General features: G+C 39.6%; 1 protein-coding gene across 3 annotated transcripts in view; it reads right to left on the reverse strand.

Moving 5' to 3' along the window:
* Positions 1-18,931, reverse strand: part of CACNA2D3 (calcium voltage-gated channel auxiliary subunit alpha2delta 3) — a 717,368-nt gene that overhangs the window by 411,909 nt on the left and 286,528 nt on the right. The gene's annotated exons all lie outside the window — the stretch shown is intronic.

An 18,931-nucleotide genomic window follows, 5' to 3' on the forward strand; every position in this document is an offset into this window, starting at 1 on the left:
AAAATAGATAAAGAATTCTGAAATGCACAGAACTCTGGGTATTATCAATCTTTATATTATTTCATCCTCCATTATATTCTGGATTTAAGAGTGAAAAAATAGAAACAGGGAAATATTTTTAATGCTACCCTGAAGCATTAATCAAGAAAGCAATTGTTGTAAAAAAAAATGGGCTGCTTCCACCCGGAGTGCCCTGGGACCATGGCAATCACATGCCATAGTCCTGATGCCGCCCCTGCCATGATCCACAATGGATAACTGAAAGGAGCAGAAAAGCCCCTCTCAAACCTATCTCCTGAGAATTTGTCCCAACTTGCCCACCTTTGGAGGGCAATTAGAAGCAGAGCAGGGAAGGAGCAAATCTCCTGTTATCCCTCCTTCGAGACTAAGGAGATTATCACACAGGGTTAAGAAACGGGAGAAAAATGGAATGCTCTCATCATGATTGCGTGAAGATTTTAACATGACTGCATGCCCATCTAGTACTTCTCCTGTCAATAACTTGGAATGTTCCTGCAATTCCTTATTAATAAGGAAACCCTGTGAATGGTTTGCTGATATCACTTCAATCACGCTATTGTGAAGCCAATAACCTACCATTTGTACTATCACACAGCAATTTGGGACCTTTTCCCAGACTGCATTTCAGTACAGGCAATTCATTCTCATTGCTAGGACTGTTTTTGGACTGGATTTCTGTCTTATTTTGAGGTGTAGGGCAAATTTTGTTTCAACTGGATAAAAATAATGTTGTGAAATATATAAATTTTATGTTGTTATGTTCGAGATGGAAACATGATTTTCAGATATTTAAAAACAATACAACATAATTTTAAAGTATAAATGTAAAGTTTAAGAAACAATTAAACAGTTTATCAAATTTAAAATTTAAACATTAAAATATAAAAATGTATTTAAAAACTATATACAAACCTTGAAATCTGAATTACACAGCATTTAAAAACCCAACCCTTGTCAGTATAAAAAAGCTGGACAGCACAACAATGTTTTTATGTTTTTATTGGCCTCTCTAAAAATAAATATCACATAGGATATAAGTATCACAAAACTCAATAGATGGATGTGTAAACAAATATATACACTTAAGTTTAGTTAGCAAATTTTTAACAAGAAATACTCCAAGGCACTCCATGTGAATTGGGCCATGACTGGAATCTCATCTCCAGTTTTTGGGTTGTTGTTGTGTGCTTTAAAACCATTTCCAATTTATGGCAACCCTAAAGCAAATTTATCACACTGTTTCCTTGGCAAGATTTGTTCAGAGGAAGTTTGCCTTTAATTACTTCTCAGGCTGAGAGAGTGTGACTTGCCCAAGTTCACCCAGAGGGCTTCCATGGCTGAGTGAAGATTCACTCCCTAGTCTCCCGGAGTCCTAATCCAATGCTCCAATAACTACAGAGAGGCAATTCTGGTTTGTAGGAAAAAGCAGATCTTGTGCTAAAAGAAGAGGAGGAGGAGCATATCTTGTTTTAGAGGAGAATCACATCTGGTAGAGGTATTGTTCTCTCACTTTTGGGGGGAAAACAAAATACAAAGGTGCAACTGTGGAAGTGGTGGGGCTCTACATTATTCTTACTGGTCGCTGACTGAAAGGGGGTGAAGGATTCCCCTTTTTTTTTCCATTGCAAAAAACCCTTGGGTTTTTCCCTCCCACTTTGCCACCATCACACCAGGAACGAAGCCATCCACAACAGATCTGATAAAAGCAGAAGAAGAAACCTCGGTTTCTACACTATGTATGTGTCTTCAAATCACCTCTTGACTTATGGCGACCTTATGAATTTCACAGGTTTTTTTAGGGAGGAATACTCAGAAGTGGTTTACCTGTTCCTTCCTCTGAAGTATAGCCTATACTCTGCTCTTCTTCTATTGTTTTATGTGTTATTGAGGGGAGAAAGGGGCACATTATTTGAAGTTACTACAACCACTAGATGGAAAATTGACCTCAGTAGGGAGCAGAGCACTTTAATGGTGAATGCTCACATTTGGAATTAAGCTTCCATCCATAGTAAGTCAACTTCATCTTCTTGGGCATTCTGGGCAGCTGTAAAGAGCTTTCTTTTCTAGAATGATTTTAATTTTTACTTAATCTTATGGAGCCATATTTGTTATATAGACTAAATAAAATAAAATGGATAAAATCCTATTGTTAGTTCTCATTACAGTAGATCCACTGGATCATTTGGATGGTGGAGGGTCTGGAAACCATGCCCTATGAGGAATGACTTAGGGAGCTGGGGATGTTTAGCCTGGAGAAGAGAAGGTTAAGAGGTGTTATGATAGCCCTGTGTAAATACTTGAAGGGATGACATATTGAGGAGGGAGCTAACTTATTTTCTGCTGTTCCAGAGACTAGGACCCGGAGCAATGGATGCAAGCTCCAGGAAAAGAGATTCCACCTCAACATTAGGAGGAACTTCCTGACAGTAAGGGCTGTTCAAAAGTGGAACAAACTCTCTTGGAGAGTGGTGGAATCTCCCTCCTTGGAGGTCTTTAAGCAGAGGCTGGATGGACATCTGTCGGGGATGCTTTAATTGAGAGTTCTTGCATGGCAGCAGGTTGGACTGGATGGCTTTTGAGGTCTCTTCCAACTCTATGATTCTGTGATTCTACTTATGCAATGACTCACTATTCAGTAATTAAACCAGTGGGTCTAATGTTGTTGAGACTAATGAGCAGAATTCTGAAACACAGACATTATATTTTAAAACAAGTAACAGTATTTTTTTAGCTCATTCCATACTGCAAAATGCAGGCAAATGAAAGATTGCCTAGGTAAGGATGATTTATCTTATTTCTTCCAATATACCAAATTCCCAGGCCAGAACATGAGCAGAGATCTCCCACAATCAAGCACTATATTCTGTGCATTACATTGCTTTTTAGAATGACCAAATTATGCATGATCTACACATAGAATATGGAGCTCAAGCCTCCTGGGTACGTAACAGATGCCTTGGAAAGAGACAACCAAAATCCTCACCATTTGTCATTATCTGATGTTCAAAACAGTTCTTGGAACAATATGCAGCAAGGCTTCACTATAAATTCTATAGTCCGTTACTGTAAACTACATTCCTTAATTGGAATATTTGAAAAAGCATTCTTCCATTCATTTCCATTTTTTTTTTTTTTACAAAAATGCATACTCTTGGTGTATTATCACTACTTACATATGAAATATATTGGGGATAAAAAAGTTATTGATAACAATACAAGTTTTAAAAATGCCATCCCTATTTTGAAACTCAGTAAAAATGCCTTTGACCTCCTCAAAGTGTTTTGTGATTTATCATTTGCAGAGACATTTCCTGGCTACAACCTTTGCAATAAAATTAGAAGCTTTCTTTCCTCTTTCCTCTGATAAGACATTTGAGACAATGTACAATTTGTTTCACTGCCATTTCTGCAACTGTTATCATGTTCTCTATTGATATTTAGCATAAACAATGCCTGTAGATATACAGGTTACAGTGACTAGAACCTGAAATTTATCCAAATTTGTCCAAATGCATGTAACAATTAAATGCCTGTCAAATTATGACCATGGAAGATCTACAAGACTTCATCCTCAGTAACAAGAAAATAGAAATAGTCAAAGAGTTCCCATACCTTGGAACAAATATTGATCAGAACTGTGACTGCAGTCAAGAAACCAAAAGAAGACTGGGATTAGAAGGGCAGCTATGAAAGAATCATAGAATCATAGTGTTGGAAGAGACCACAAGGGCCAATCAGTCCAACCCCCTTCCACACAGGAATATACAATCAAAGCATTGCTGACAGATGGCCATCCATCCAGTTGCATCACTAGGGGGTTGTGCGTACCACATCAGGTGACACCCCAGAAGAGGGGTAACACCCAACTGAGTGCATCCCACCTTCCCTGCTGTGCACCATTTTACTCATGAGCATACCATCACGTGGGAGACAGAGTGCCCAGAGCATCACTGCCATGCACCATTTTGATCATGAGTAAGCTATTACATGCCAGGTAGGTGAGGAGTTATGCCCTTTTGGCCAAGCGAGGTGATACCCCGGGCAGTAACGCCATTGCATCCAGCCTCTGTTCAAAAACCTCCGAAGGAGGAGACTCCATCACTTTCCAAGGTGATGTTAACTGTCAAACAGTTCTTACCATCAGTAAGTTCTTCATAAGATGTAGGTGGACTCTCTTTTCCTGTAGTTTGTAACCATTGCTTTGTGTCCTAGTCTCTGGAGCTGCAGAAAATAAGCTTGCTCCATCCTGAACCTGATATCCCTTTAAATATTTAAACGTGACTATCATGTCTCCCTTTAACCTTCTCTCCTCCAGACTGAACATAGCCCACTCCTTATACAGCATGGTTTCCAGACCACAATCTGGCAGAGCTGTATACCTCTCACACTTAAGCTCTCATCGTGGCTATAGCATAGCTAAGCAGACCTACCTTTAACAATGACAGAAGGAGACATGAGACCTCAGCTTTCTATCTGCTGAAGTTTTTAAAGGATCTAGGGTAGTACCCTGAGTACACCTTGATCCTGTTTGATTCCAGCTGTCAATCAGGATGGATTTTAGTTATTATTTGTATGGTAGACCACCAGGAATTTCCAGATAGGGCTACAACAAAATACTGCCTGAAACCCTCTAGAACTACTGTCAGAGAGAATTAACAATATTGGTCTGAATAAGTAAAATCTTCCTACAATACAGATAAGGGATAGAAAGTGTGTGCATACTATTTGAGAATAAATTGGGCTACATGTCCATTCTTGACAATCAAATTGTCTCTGTTTGACAACAGTGCATTAGTAATATGTCTGAAGAAAAATAAATAAATGCCATGTGCATCTGTGAAAGCAGACTTAAGTCTACAGAAGGTTGTATTATCACCTCCTTTCTTTCTCTCAGTTAGTCCCAAAGATATTCCAAAGTCCCTTTGCATACTGATCCAGAGTAACAGGGCTATGTATTTTAAAATGCCATATAGTGATGTCAACTCATATATCAACAACAACTTGGATTCTGTTGGCAAAAGTGTGGAGAATAGCTCAACTTCCATTGTTAGGAAACTGAAAGCAGAAAACCTGGTGCATTATGATAATGAAGAAACTTACATGCTATATGCATCTTTGGGAAGAAGAAAAATAGGGAACACACATTTTCAGAGAATTAGTTTTTGTTTATACAATACTGGCACCAGATGATACCAAGAGAGATTGTAACTCAAGATTTGTTAGCTATGAGGTAAGGCTCCAGACTTGAGGTGGTGAAACTAAACTGATTTACTAATGGGTTCTGCATTACTCCCTGCCTGGGCCTCACTGCCTGAAGACTGTTGCAGATTGCCTGAGCCAGAGGGAGAGGGGAGAGACGTACTCTTGATGGAGCTTAGAAAAATGACTTTTTGTACTATAACTCCCAGAATCCCTGACATGATAATTTACAGTCCATAAATTACTTTTCTAAGCTTTTTCCAGATTACTCATTCCTTCCTTTCTACTAGAAAATCCGAAGAATTTGTGCATTTAACAGGATTGTTTGTTCACTATAACAGTGTGCAGCACCATCACAGGAACTTAAATCATGGAAGGAAATGCTCTGTTAATAGTCTTTCCTGGAACCAGCTGATTTTTAAAATTCAGATCCTATTCAAAATAGTTCTATTCATCTGGGATAGCCTACCTATGCTTACTAGTCATGGTGGCTGTACAGAACCTCTGGGCACAGTGGGAGAATGCCTCTAACTCCTAGTTGTTCAGGAATTACAGTTGAAGAGACATACTGCCATCAACCTCTGCTTATGGACACCTCAGAAGTATCTGTTTGGCCACCATGAATAATTAGATCAGAAGCAGAAGGCATCCGAACTACCACTGTCCTGGCCTCAAAGGGAAAGAAGAAGCAGCAGTATCTGCTGGACTTAATCCCCCTTCCATGCTGTCATTCCCTTTTTCTTTTGTGTCATGTCTTAATTAGATTGTATGCCTATGTTATGTTGTTCTTTTATTTGTCAAGTGCCATGTACAGTGATGGCACTGTATAAATAAATGATGATGGTGAAGATGCCCCTTATTTTTTGTATTGCTAGCTAACATGGCCCTTCTTTTTTGTATCCCTAGCCTTTTCTGATTGCTCTTCCTGGTGTTCCTTGACCCCTTTACCTCTTACACAGTTTTTAAAAGTATTTCATATCATTATCATTATATAACCTTGATATTCCATCCAACATATTGATCACATCCAGATGTGCATAGCTCAGTCACGTATAATGTCTAGTGCTTCCAGATGATAGCATAAACCTACCTGGTCCTAATTTTGTTTGCATTTCACTTAGAGTGATAATAGGCCATGTCCCACCATTCCCATGTCTCACTAACTCACCCATTCCAAATGTGAATTTGTCCTATTTGTATCACATTAAGAATGTATCAGAGGTGCAATTTCCAAATAAATGTGCAAAGCAGAAAACAGTATACACACCTTTTAGAACTTTTCAGTACAATTTATTGAAGTTTTTTTTTTAAAAAAAAGCTTACATTAGCAAAATATTAAAAAAAGTATATGAACTGGGGGGGGGGGGGAGGGAGAGAATGTAAACAACATAGCCTGAAAAGAATGCTGTTACTGTAGTATATTGCACGGCTTGCAAAGATGCATACGGTATATTGAAGCAAAACCTCATGAAAAAAGGACATATAATTAAAATGGGCAGAAAAATAAGTATTTCCATGGAGACTTTTGAAAAACTGATTTTACAGACTTTACAAACTAATGCAGAAACAGGTCAAAACAATTTTAAATTGAAGATAAATAGAGAAATACCAAAATCAATCATTTATCTGTCCAGCATGTCCCCAAGACTCTAGAACAAAAATAAATCTGTATCCCTCTGTATTCGGAATCTTGGTATATAATATATATATATATATATATATATATATATAGAGAGAGAGAGAGAGAGAGAGAGAGAGAGAGAGAGAGAGAGAAACAAAACAAAACTGGATTGAAAGAAACTCCCTAATACTGTTCAGTGACAGGTTTCTACTTCCCATGCACTTTCAGCTAGAAAAACACTCCCGTAAGTCTGTCCCACAAGTCTGTCGAAATGTGGAACATAGGAAGGATTTGTTACTGCCTGTCGGCAAATGAGACAAACATGAGCATGTTTAACTATTCCCAGATTCTTGCCATATCCATGTTTGTCTCAGGAGTAAACATATAAACCATCTCCCTGATGTAATTTTAATCAGTCAAGATGGCAAAGCATTGCCTGCAAATTAGGATTCGGGGCAGTCTTTTTCAGTTTGTTCTCTACAGAAAGTACTATCATGAAGAGGCTAAATAGTCATGCTGATTTTCACATGTATCTATATACCTATAACTATCTACATGTAACTATATGGTCCCTCAGTTACAAAGTGGGGAGTACCCTCTTTTCTTTGTAATTAAAAGACAGGGTGATGGAACTAGTGCCTATAACAGAAATGTTCAAACCCTTCATCATATTAAAAGGAGGAAGGAGTTGTGTGTTTGACTACTCTGTATAAAACAGAAATTGTGATAAACCTTCTCCCAGTTTCTTTTTAGGGCTGCAGCTGCACTGCAGAAATAATGCAGTTTCACACCACTTTAACTGTCTTGGTGGAATTCTAGGATTTGTAGTTTTGTGAGAAATTCTGTCTTCTCTGACAGCGAGCTCTGGTGCCATAAAAAACTACAAACCACAGAATTTCATAGCACTAGGCTATGACAATTAAAGGGTTGTCAAGCAGCATTATTTCTTTCTAGGTCTGCAGTGCAGTTGCAGCCCTAGAAAGAGACAGAACTATAGAGAGTTTTCCAATGAATTCTGCTTTCCTTTGCAACATTAGTTGACCCTGAGTAGAAATAATTTTAACTAAATACTTCCAAATGAGATTTACAGTCCTTCCTCAAAAAATCTGAATGTAAACAATGTGGGGAATAAGACTGAGAAGGAGTATTCCTTCAGTTTTCTTAAAATGCAGGAAATGAGCTACCTGCTGCTGAAACAAAAGGGGGGGAGGGACCAAGCTGCCAACAATGAATTAATTAGATTTTGATTAAATGCTTTCCCAGGTCAACCAGGGGGCTGTCTATGCAAAATTCCAGATGTTTGGACAATCTATAGTGAGCTGGAGACATTTCTAAATTCATGCCACTGATTTCTGTACGTGTATGTGCAGCTGTGCATAGCTTCAGTACCTTTTGATGCCTCGAAACCCAGCCATGTGCAGTGCTGCTGTCACAGTTTGCTGCATACATCAAAATCATCTTGATGAAGTATGTCTGGACAACCCAGTCTGCCAATTTATCCAGACTCATGAACATTACAAATTTGTGTCTGGGCAATAATTAATTCTGTTCCATTTCATGCTGCAATTAGAGCAAAACAGCATGTGAACTCTTAAACTTTCTTATTTCCACAGACTAACCATGCATGCTGGCTTCCACAGAAAACTGAATACTACATGGAGCACACACATAACATTATGCAGATAGTGCTGTATGGCTTGACCAGAAAGAATTTCCCTCTTTTCTCCACTTTTAATAAAAACCTTCTCCCAGGCCTTTGGCTCAGAAATGTGTACTAGCCATGCATCACTGGACCACAGATGGGCATTCTGCAATGTCCTGCAAAAGTAATAATGATGCTCCTTCACCTTCCCTAGAAAGAAGAAAATGTCCTCTGAAGACCAAAGTCACAGACCAACAATCTCAGCTTGCTGAAGCAAGTGATTTGGAATGGCTGTTTGGGGAGCCACAACACCTCTACTGTTTCTCATGGTTCAATAATCCTGAATATAAGGGACTTTCCATGAAACTCTTAATGCAGTGAAAGCATGTGTCAGAAGACTGAAACACCACATGAGTAACTCCTACAGCTCCAACTGTTGAGCATACCAGTCTCACATTCAGCAACAATGTAAAGTGATCCTGTACAACCACATATATATGAGCCTGATGACAATGTCACACTACACTGTTATAGCACTATTATTCTACTCTAACAGCTGAGGCTATCTCCTATGGAATCTTGGGATCTGCAGTTTAAGAAGGGGCATTGAGAATTCCCAGCCAGAGGACACTTAGGCCTCACTAAACTATAAAAACAAGAATTCCACAAGAGGCAACCATAGTATTAAAAGTGGAATAATAGTATTGTATCAGTGTAGTGTGATATGAGAGGGAAAGCTTATGAGAGAAAATCCAGAAATACCAAAATCCCCCTCCTCCCAGTGAGTTCAAGAAGCATAAGTTAGTGCACACATAAGGTTGCCTCACAAAGCCATCAAAAACACATGGAGAGGCTTCCATCATCCTCACATGATTAATTCAAATTTAAAGCAAATAGCATGATCAGGGTTCATACCCCCGCACTTTTCTCCCATCCTTCTCCCATCAATAAATTGCAACCAGTGCACTTGTCCCATCAGTAAAGCATCATGGAGCCACCATTTGGCAATAATGGAAGATCCTTTACTGATGGGACATGTATGCTGATAAGGGTATTATCACATGGGGAAGCTGACAATTGCGATTTACTGATGGGAGAAAAATGTGGGGATGTGAACTCCCATCATGTGATTTCAACACTTTAAATTTGAATGAATCATGGGAGGAGAATAGAAGCCTCCTCACGTGATAATCTCCACAGTTTCTGAAGTCACAGCCAATAATAATAATAATAATAATAATAATAATAATAATAGGATTTATTTATATGCCGCCCAATCACTAGGAATTTGGACGGCTTACAACAAAAGGGATAATAAACGATTCCCTGCCCTCAGGCTTACAATCTAAAAAGACACAACACAAAAGGAGAAGGGAATGGTGGTGGGGAAGGGGATGAGGTCCAGTGGTTCTTCTCTCCCTCTGAGGCCTGGACCAAGGCAGATGGACTGGAGGGAGGGCTCTTCTTCTTCAGGCTAGCCCTGCTGGAGCTGGGCCTGCCTGGTCAACTCCCTCATAGGCTGAAAGATGGCAGTTATGGAGGGAGGAGTCTCTTCTTCCAGGCTAGCCCTGATGGAGCTGGGTCTGCCTAGCAAACTCCCTCATAAACTCCCTATAGTCCCTTCACATCCTGTGGAACCCACACCCTCCATTTAGATTAAGGAATTTAAGGGTAAAGGCTTTAATTTCTAAGCTGGATCCAAAGTGAAACAGGGAAAACAACAGGATGAAGAACTCAAAAGTAAATGCTGGCCGTAGATAGTTTTGCATTTAATTTCCTCACCAATGCTATACAGAGACTAGTAAACACTTTCATAATCAGTTGGCAAAACGTATTACAGTGGACCAGTACTATTGGAGAGGGGCTAACCCACTATATGTTTTAATCTGAATACTGTGCTGTTTGGTCTATCTTGGTAATAGGGTATAGCACCTCGTCCAGCTCCTTTAAAGTCTGGACTAAAACCCAGGGTGGATTCACCATCCCACTGATCAGCCCCTACTGCCTCACAATGCATTGAAGTCAGCCTTCTTACATGTTCTCATATCTCACTGATAAATAAGAGTGCTTGTTGTCAAATATAAAGAAAGCAAAAATAATGACCTCAGAGGATCTACATTCAACCTAGATGATGAGGAAATTGAAATAATTAAATATTTCCTGTAACAGAGACAGCAGTCAAGACATAGAAGAAGACTAAGACTAGGAAGGGCAGCCATGAAAGAACTAGACAAGATCCTAAAGTGCAAAGATATAAACCTGAGCACTAAAGTTATAATCTTTCCAGTCATTGTATTCCCCATCATCAGGTATGGATCTGAGACCTGGACAGTGAAGAAGCTGATAGGATGAAAATTAGCTTATCTGAAATATGGTTCTAGAGAAGAGTGCTGAGGATACCATAGATGGCCAAAAATACAAACAAATGGGTCCTTGAACAGATCAAGCCTGAAATCTCACTGGAAGCCAAAATGATCAAACTGAGGTTGTTATAATGTGAAGTCAAAGGTTTTCATGGCCAGCATCCATGTTTTTTTGTGAGTTTTTCGGACTATATGGCCATGTTCTAGAAAATTTTCTTCCTGACGTTTCACCAGCATCTGTTGCTGGCATCTTCAGAGAATGCTTTGCCTGGAAAAAGATGGGTGTATATATACTGTGTGAGCCTGGGAACGCAGGAGTGATTTGCATGTGTATTGTTCTGTGCTGATGGCTGGCCTCAGGCAGGGAGGCTAATGCAAAAGAGGATTAATGTCTGCTAATTGGTGATCATTATCTGCCGGGAAAGCCCCTGACTCTGAATGGTTTCCTATTTGCATTTGCTGAGTCCCTTATTTTGCTATTCCTCAGGACTGGTAGCCAAATTTTGTTCACTTTAAGGGTTTCTTCTTTCCAGCTGAAATTATCCAGATGTTTGTGGATTTCAATGGCTTCCCTGTGCATCCTGACATGGTAGTGGTTGGCATGGTCCAGGATTTCAGTGTTTTCAAACAGTATTTTGAAATACTGAGGTTGTTATACTTTGGATACTCCATGAGAAGGAAAGACTAATTAGAAAAGACAACGATGTCAGGAAATGGTAGAAGGCAGTAGAAAGAGATGAAGACCACATGCCAGATGGCTGTACTCAATCAGGGAGGACATGGGCATTAATCTGAGGACCTGGGCAGAGAGGCAGAGGACAGGGGGTCTTGAAGATGTCTCATCCACAAGTTGTCATGAGTTGTGGATGACTCAAAGGCAGTTAACAACAACAAACTCTGATAAAGGGAATTTCTATCTGCAGAAATTGAGAGAGGACATAAAAATAAAAACAGTAAAGCACTGAAATTAAGGTTACATTTGTCTGTACTTTGCCTAGAGAGCAAGCCTCAATTCAAGTGAATTCACATGTGTCTTTTAGTGATGCCTGGTAATGTGTTCTGTTAAACTGTTCCAATGGGGGAGAACAAATAATTTAATCAGTTTTCTCTCCAGTGCCAGACATTTTCAAAAACTATTCAGTTTTCAAAGAGGTTTCTTGAGGCAGGGGAGAGAGACTCTCCAACGGCAAGGTGAGAGAAGCTGAGTCAGGTCAGGGAAGGTTTAGCTTTTCACAATCTTCTCTCTCCTTTCTCCTCTTGTATGACTTCATGAGGGTGAAGGAGGCAAAGAAAGACTGGGGAGACTATAGCCTCATAATGTGGTTTTGTCCTGTTATACTGGGAACTAGTTTTGGAGTAAATTTCCAAAACCACAGTTCTACAAACAACTCTACAATCCAATTGAGCACTGTTCTATATTTTAGGGGAGAAAATAAGGACTTCCTGAACACAAAACTACGTACTTATATTGGCTATATCGGTTATAGCCAGTTTTGGGGAAAACAGTGATAAGATTATTAAAAAAAATTCTTGGCCTTTTGGCTATGATCAAGTGTAGTATGTAGCATCTATATATTGCTCTTGATGAATTATTACAGAGTAAAAATAAAATGACGATGTATAAATACATTTTAAAGATGTGTTAATTTTGAATCAAATATGATTCCTTCACTAAGCATTAATGTTTCCTTCCTTCTTCCTCCAAGACAGTTCCAAATAATATCAAAGCAGGATCTGTTTTATATAGCAAGGAAAATGAATAACTGCCATATTCTAAAGTAACAAATGTGAAGAAATCATATTCTCACATATGCATGCAAGAGGAAACTGTGTGTCTATCTTTTGTACATTTACAAACCTTTCTACTGTACTATAAACAAATGCTAGAATATTTACATTTGCCTCACAACCTACTGAAAATATGCCTGGCATAGCCAATCCCAAAGGACTTCAGAAAGCATTGAATATGATGTCCGTTGCTATAAAATATCAAAGACTAGTTTCCAATGCATGTTTTTATGGCAGCTGTTACATCTAGCAATTTTTCTCTCAATCCTTCTATCTTTTAAAAGCCACCTCCACTAAGCTTAGAAAGTTCTGTCTGATTTTTATGGAAGTACAGTATATGACATGTTGCTTTTGGTTTAAAGAAAAATATGTTATTCCTATATCCATGATGGAAGCCTTTGGTCCAAATTAATGTACATTATTTAGTGAGAAGTGACAATTTGGTACATACATATTTCTTTCCGATGAAAATAAAACAAACAAATCTTTCTATTGAGCTGTATTAGGAAGGCCCATGCAACGCTATATACACACTGATAATTGTTTTATAAGAAAATATGAAGCTGCAACATTTTTATCTCCAATATCATTTTCAAGTGAAGAGCATTCAAGAACTATAGGAGTATGGTGCCTATAACAACAGAAAAAATATTTTGAGGGACAGGTGAAATGAGACAACAACAAACATCTGAGTCACAAGTACATGGCATGAAGCAAGCTGCAGCAAAGTTTCATCATGCTATGTGACTGAGTGATGACTCAGAGTCAACCTCCTATATAAGCGGCCCAAAAAAACTGGTCAGGTATGGGTAGCTGTGGTTAGAAGAGTTGTTTGGAACAGACAGTTGTTTGGAAGTCAGAAAGGAGTGTGTGTGTGTGTGTGGAGAGAGAGAGAGAGAGAGAGAGAGAGAGAGAGAGAGAGAGAGAGAGAGAGAGAGAATCATACTGTATACATTGCAACTGAATATGAAAGCCTCCAGAACGTTGCATGAATCAACTGCCTGTGAGTCATCTTCTTGTGAGTGTGAAAAGTGGTGAGTGCACTGCCAATATCAATAACTGGGTGTTTATGTTTTTGAACTCTGCTATATTATTGTTTTGGCTGCATTCGGGTGACTTGCACACAGACTGTGCCAGGAGTTGGCTTTCTTCTTGCCAACAAGAACAAATTAAAATTTCCAAATACAAGTATATCGTCAAGGTTCCTTTTGAACACAGTTTGAAAATGGGAAAGAGTTTTCAGTTTTATCAGTCACATCACTTGGGGTGTGTGGTTCTGTGGTCTGCAGTGGGTGACACCTAATCAGGCTTTCCGCCTGGGTGGTGGCAGCCAATGGGGTGGCGAGGGCTAACTCGGTATGCGTGATGGGGCTGGCACTCTTCCCCCCTCTCAGTGAGTGAATGAGGGAGGGAGGGAGGGCCCTGGAGGAGGAGGAGGAGGAGGGGCAAAGAAGGGAGTGGCAGGGAAACCTCCCTCCCTCTTTCCCTTGTTCATCAAGCAGAGAGGCCACAGAAGGAGAGAGGAGGAGGAAGGCTGTGAATGGTTATCAATGATCAGGCAAGTAGTGCGGGGGCATCATAGGCCCTGAAGACTCCTCAGCCATCACTGCTGCAACAAGGACTCACCCATCTTCCTATCAGCCGCTACTGCTGTCGCCACCCTTGGCCAAGAGGGGAAGGGCAGCGGAGTGAACCTCAGACTCCCCCTCTCCCTTCCTCTCTTCCCTTGAAAGGCCAGGATTCTCCTGGCTTCAGGAAGAGGTTGCAACAGTCTACTCACAGATAGGGTGCAGCAGTGCTTTACTCACAAGTAGACCATCCAACCTGAGAGTAGGGTTGCCATGTCCCGATTCTAGGTGGGACAATCCTGAGTTTTGGCCTCCTGTCCTCCAGCCTGCCACCCTTGTCCTCCAGCCCACTAACCTCTGTCTTCTTTGGTCCTCCTCCCCGGCCCCACAAAGCATGGCTGGATATCCCTCCCCTTCCCCACCTCACAGCCAATTGGACAGGCTTCTGGCTGGAGGAAGGGGCAGGACTTCTGGCCGCAATGGCCACTGGGGCCTGAAGTTGCAGGATGCCCGACCCTTTCCCGGCCTCGCAACCAATGAAAGGCTTCTGGGGGTGGGACTTCTGGTCGCAAAGGCCGCTGGGGCTTGTAGTCGCAGTGGGTTCCTACTGGCAACTACAAGCCCCAATGGCCATTGTGATCAGAAGTCCTGCCTCCAGATTCCTCTCTGATTGGTTGAAAGGCTGGGAAGGGGTGGACAGTTTGGAGGCAGAGGGATATGGCAACCCTACATGGGAGGGAGTGAAAAGGCAGGTCCAATTCCAACAGGGCTAGCCTGAAGAAAGAGCCCTCCCTCCAGTCCATCTGCCTTGGTCCAGGCTCAGAGGGAGAGAAGAACCACTGGACTTGATCCCCTTCCCCGCCACCATTCCCTTCTCCTTTTGTGTCATGTCTTTTTAGACTGTAAGCCTGAGGGCAGGGAACCATCTGAATAGCTACCTGTAAGCCGCTCTGAGAGCCTTTACAGCTAAAGAGCGGGCTATAAATACCATAAATAAATAAATAGACCATTGCCATGCCTTACTCATTAGTAGACTGCTGCTACCACAGGGAAGATGGAAGGGTGAGCATGCCCTTTTGGCCATGCTCCCAAGCAGCCCCCCTCCCGCACCAGGTGACACCAGGGGTGACAACGTCACTGATTCTGATCCTGGTTTTCAACACCCAATGTTCTCATAGACAATAAGAAGCTTGCTCAAAGAAGTAAAGGGTGTGAGTGTTCAAACTGTGTATTTCATCACTCTTTTTTCAAAAGCGTAATGCCTCTAAAGGCTTGTGGGTTTCTTCTTGAAGAATCAAAATCACATCTGCTAATGACTGGGGAGCCTATTTCTGTTCTGCTTTCACAGTACTGTGTTTATTTTAAGGCATTTCTACTAAATATCAATCTGTACATGGGATTTCATCTGTCGTCTATGATGCTAGTATTCAAAAGAAATAATAAATGGCGCTATAAAGAAATCTAGAAGAATGGTAACATAGATGAGAATTGAGAGTAATGGCTATTTAGTCAATTAAATTATATTAATCAAAATCCTTTTATTTAAGGACTTCTAAGAAAACCGGTAGTCATTTTTAAATACACACACACAGATCTGTATGTATGAACGTGATTTTTTTAAAAAAAAAATTACAATAATTTAATTCTATTTTAATGCATCACTTTTGTATGTTTTTAATTGTACTGTTCATTTAAATTGTAAGCCACTCTGAGTCCATTTGGTGAAATACTACTATTAATACTACTACTAATACATACATATATACATAAATCAAGAATGAGGAATCCTACTGATCAGAACCATTAAAACAGGGTATAATTATCTCCATTCCATTCACTCCACCCACAAAGCTCAGCCCAGTCTCTGAAAGCAAGGGGAGTGTGCTGAGAAATTTATAGCCAAGAACTGTGAACTAGAGGGCTATTAATTTAAACAATGGAGCAGCTTTATAGGAAACTAGGTTTGCAGGGAAGCACTTATAAATGATGGTGCTTCAAAGAAAATAGGTCTGCAGAATACGAATAAAAATCTATTTCTGGTAGTGATGAGATTAAGGCACTTATCTTGAAAGAAAGCTGGGACTGAAAATATCAATGCACAGTACACTTCATTTACCTTCTAGGCCATTTCTATGAATGGTTGGTGGTCATTGGCAGTCATTTGAAACCTATGCCTATTAGGTACTAAGACTACTGAACATCTCACCCACCTCCTCTACCAAGCAAAATGAGATGGGAGGCAATATAAGAGTGAAAGATAAAGGGCTGTTCAGATGTTTATTATGTTTTCCACAGGCTGCCCAGCCTCCCTTCTTTATATACAATATCTAAATGGACTGAATAGGTGCATATGGATTCTGGAGGACCATTTGTTACTGCTGTGCCTTCAAGCCAACTCTGGCTTAAAGTGACTCTATCATATGTTTTTCTTGGCAAGATTTATTCAGGGGAGGTTTTCCATTGTCTTCCTCTGAAATATAGACTAGAGCAACTGGTCTTTCCTAGCAGTCTCCCTTCCAAGTACTAACTTGGCCTGAGTCTGTTTAACTCCCAAGATCAGACAAGATCCAATGCCTTCAGAGTATTTAAGCTCTGGGATCAAAGGATGGAGTTGAAGCATGACATTTTAAATTGCACACTCTACATTAGAGACAGGCAAACATTGGCCAAGTAGAAAAAACTGGCCCACAAAAGACCCTGATCCCAGACACTTTCTCTACCCCTTTCCAAACAGTGGGGCCAGCCCAGTCCTTCCTCTGTTCATATCATATGGGACATAAACCTTTCTGTTTGTCAGAAGGCTACTCATGGGAGCATTTAGAACAGCATTTTCGCATTGGAAAAATACTTACAGTATATAATTAGATATATGTATAGTTTAAAGGGACAAATAAGTACTGTAGTCAGCTACTGTTAGAGTTATGTTTTTTCCTTCCCACTTTCTGAAAACCAAAACCAAAACTACTTGCCTCTTTCTCAATGCCCACAACAACAGGAAGAAGTTGCACCATTAGGTGTATGAGCAGCACCTGAATCCCCTGATATTCTTCCTCTATTTAGAGAAGGAATACTCCTATAACTATAAAAGTAACTTAAAAGGTTACATTTACTCTCAAGTAACTATAGTGAAATAACTCACTACATTACATCCTCACAATGTTAGATTAAGTATACATCTGTTGACTATATATCTGGCAGAAGAAAAATTAAGTAATTCAAGTAAACTGTAATTTGTAACTTATTATTTTAAAGCTCTAATATGAAGCACCACAATTGGGACATAAGATGTGCCAGTCCCCTGGATGTTCCAAATGGCAAAGATTACTTTGTCACAACTACCTCAGTTATTAGTAAAAAGGGGGAGTGATTGAAATGACTGCCAAGGATACATTCAAGAGAGCAGTCACTTGCATATACTATATGGCAAGGGGTTGGACTGGATGGCCCTTGTGGTCTCTTCCAACTCTATGATTTTATAATTCTACCTCATCTATTCTCGGTACACATAAACAAAAGAAATAGCTAGAACTGTAGTTTCTGGTCTCTAAACTGCACGGGCCGTATTCTACAGATCATCTGGTATTTCATATGATATCATACTTTTACATCTCATATTTTAAAGAAAATACCAGTAATGAGAATAAAATATGGCATGATATATGGCAAACCTAGGTACTGTGGGGGTATTTTTAAAAAAGAAGTAGTAGTAAAGTATAAATCCTATCCAAGGTAGAATATAATCTAAATGAAAAATGAAAACTTAATTTAATGTTTCATATATGAAGTGTAAGATAGAATAGATTCTAAAATCCTATATCCAACATGCATGTATTTTCAGCACCATGCTGCATGAAGGTTATCAGGTAAGAAAACCAACAAATTGCACACTGTGACAGTTGAGATTTTCCCTTCCATAACACACACACATACATTTTTACTATCATAAGGGAAGATATTTCATATATCTTCCAGTTGTAGATTCTAATCAATGTACATAAGTGAATGGATGAAAAAAAATCTAGGTTATAATATTCAAGAAAACGGGAAATCTTAGCTTGACAGTCACTTGGAAAGAGCTGCTAGGGAAGTATGACTGAATGATATTCATAGCTTCTTTTAAGTGGCAAATTGGAAAAAAAACCCTACTTCATCAAAACTGGCTGTGGTTCGTCACATCTGAATATATTTTTGAGAAGACTCTATACACTCAGAAGAGTTTCTCTTCCAAGGCAATCAGAGGTTTGATTACAAACTACATTTATCAACTTTTAGAAAATCAACTCATGGCACAGGAGAGTCAGTGAGAGACATCTGATGAGATCACCCTCCTCCACACATGGCGTTCTATTCCTCACACTAGGCTTGAAAGATCAAGGGACTGTTTAAGTTCAAATTCAAAAATTAAACTTTGGAGTCTACCATCACAAATCATGTGCTGGGAGAAGCAAACAGCCATGTCAAACTAAAAATATAAGTCCCATGGAGATTTGGAGAAAAACATTTTTATAAAATATCTTTTTTTCCAAAAGCCATTTAGTTAAGAATATAGAATATATAACATATAATATGACATGATGGAACTCTGACCCTATCTATTTCATTATGTTTCAGATTTTCTCTTTTTATTCTATGAGACTTTTAAACTCTCCTGCTAATTTTAAGAGCCAAAAGCCGATGAACAGGAAGGGAAAGTGTGAGAAATATACTCAATTGTGTTGCCATCTTTGCT

The sequence above is a fragment of the Sceloporus occidentalis genome, unplaced genomic scaffold (genome assembly GCF_023333645.1).
Source record: "Sceloporus occidentalis isolate IW3139 unplaced genomic scaffold, rSceOcc1.0.p SCAF_1, whole genome shotgun sequence".
In the NCBI taxonomy this organism is placed as follows: Eukaryota; Metazoa; Chordata; class Lepidosauria; order Squamata; family Phrynosomatidae; genus Sceloporus; species Sceloporus occidentalis.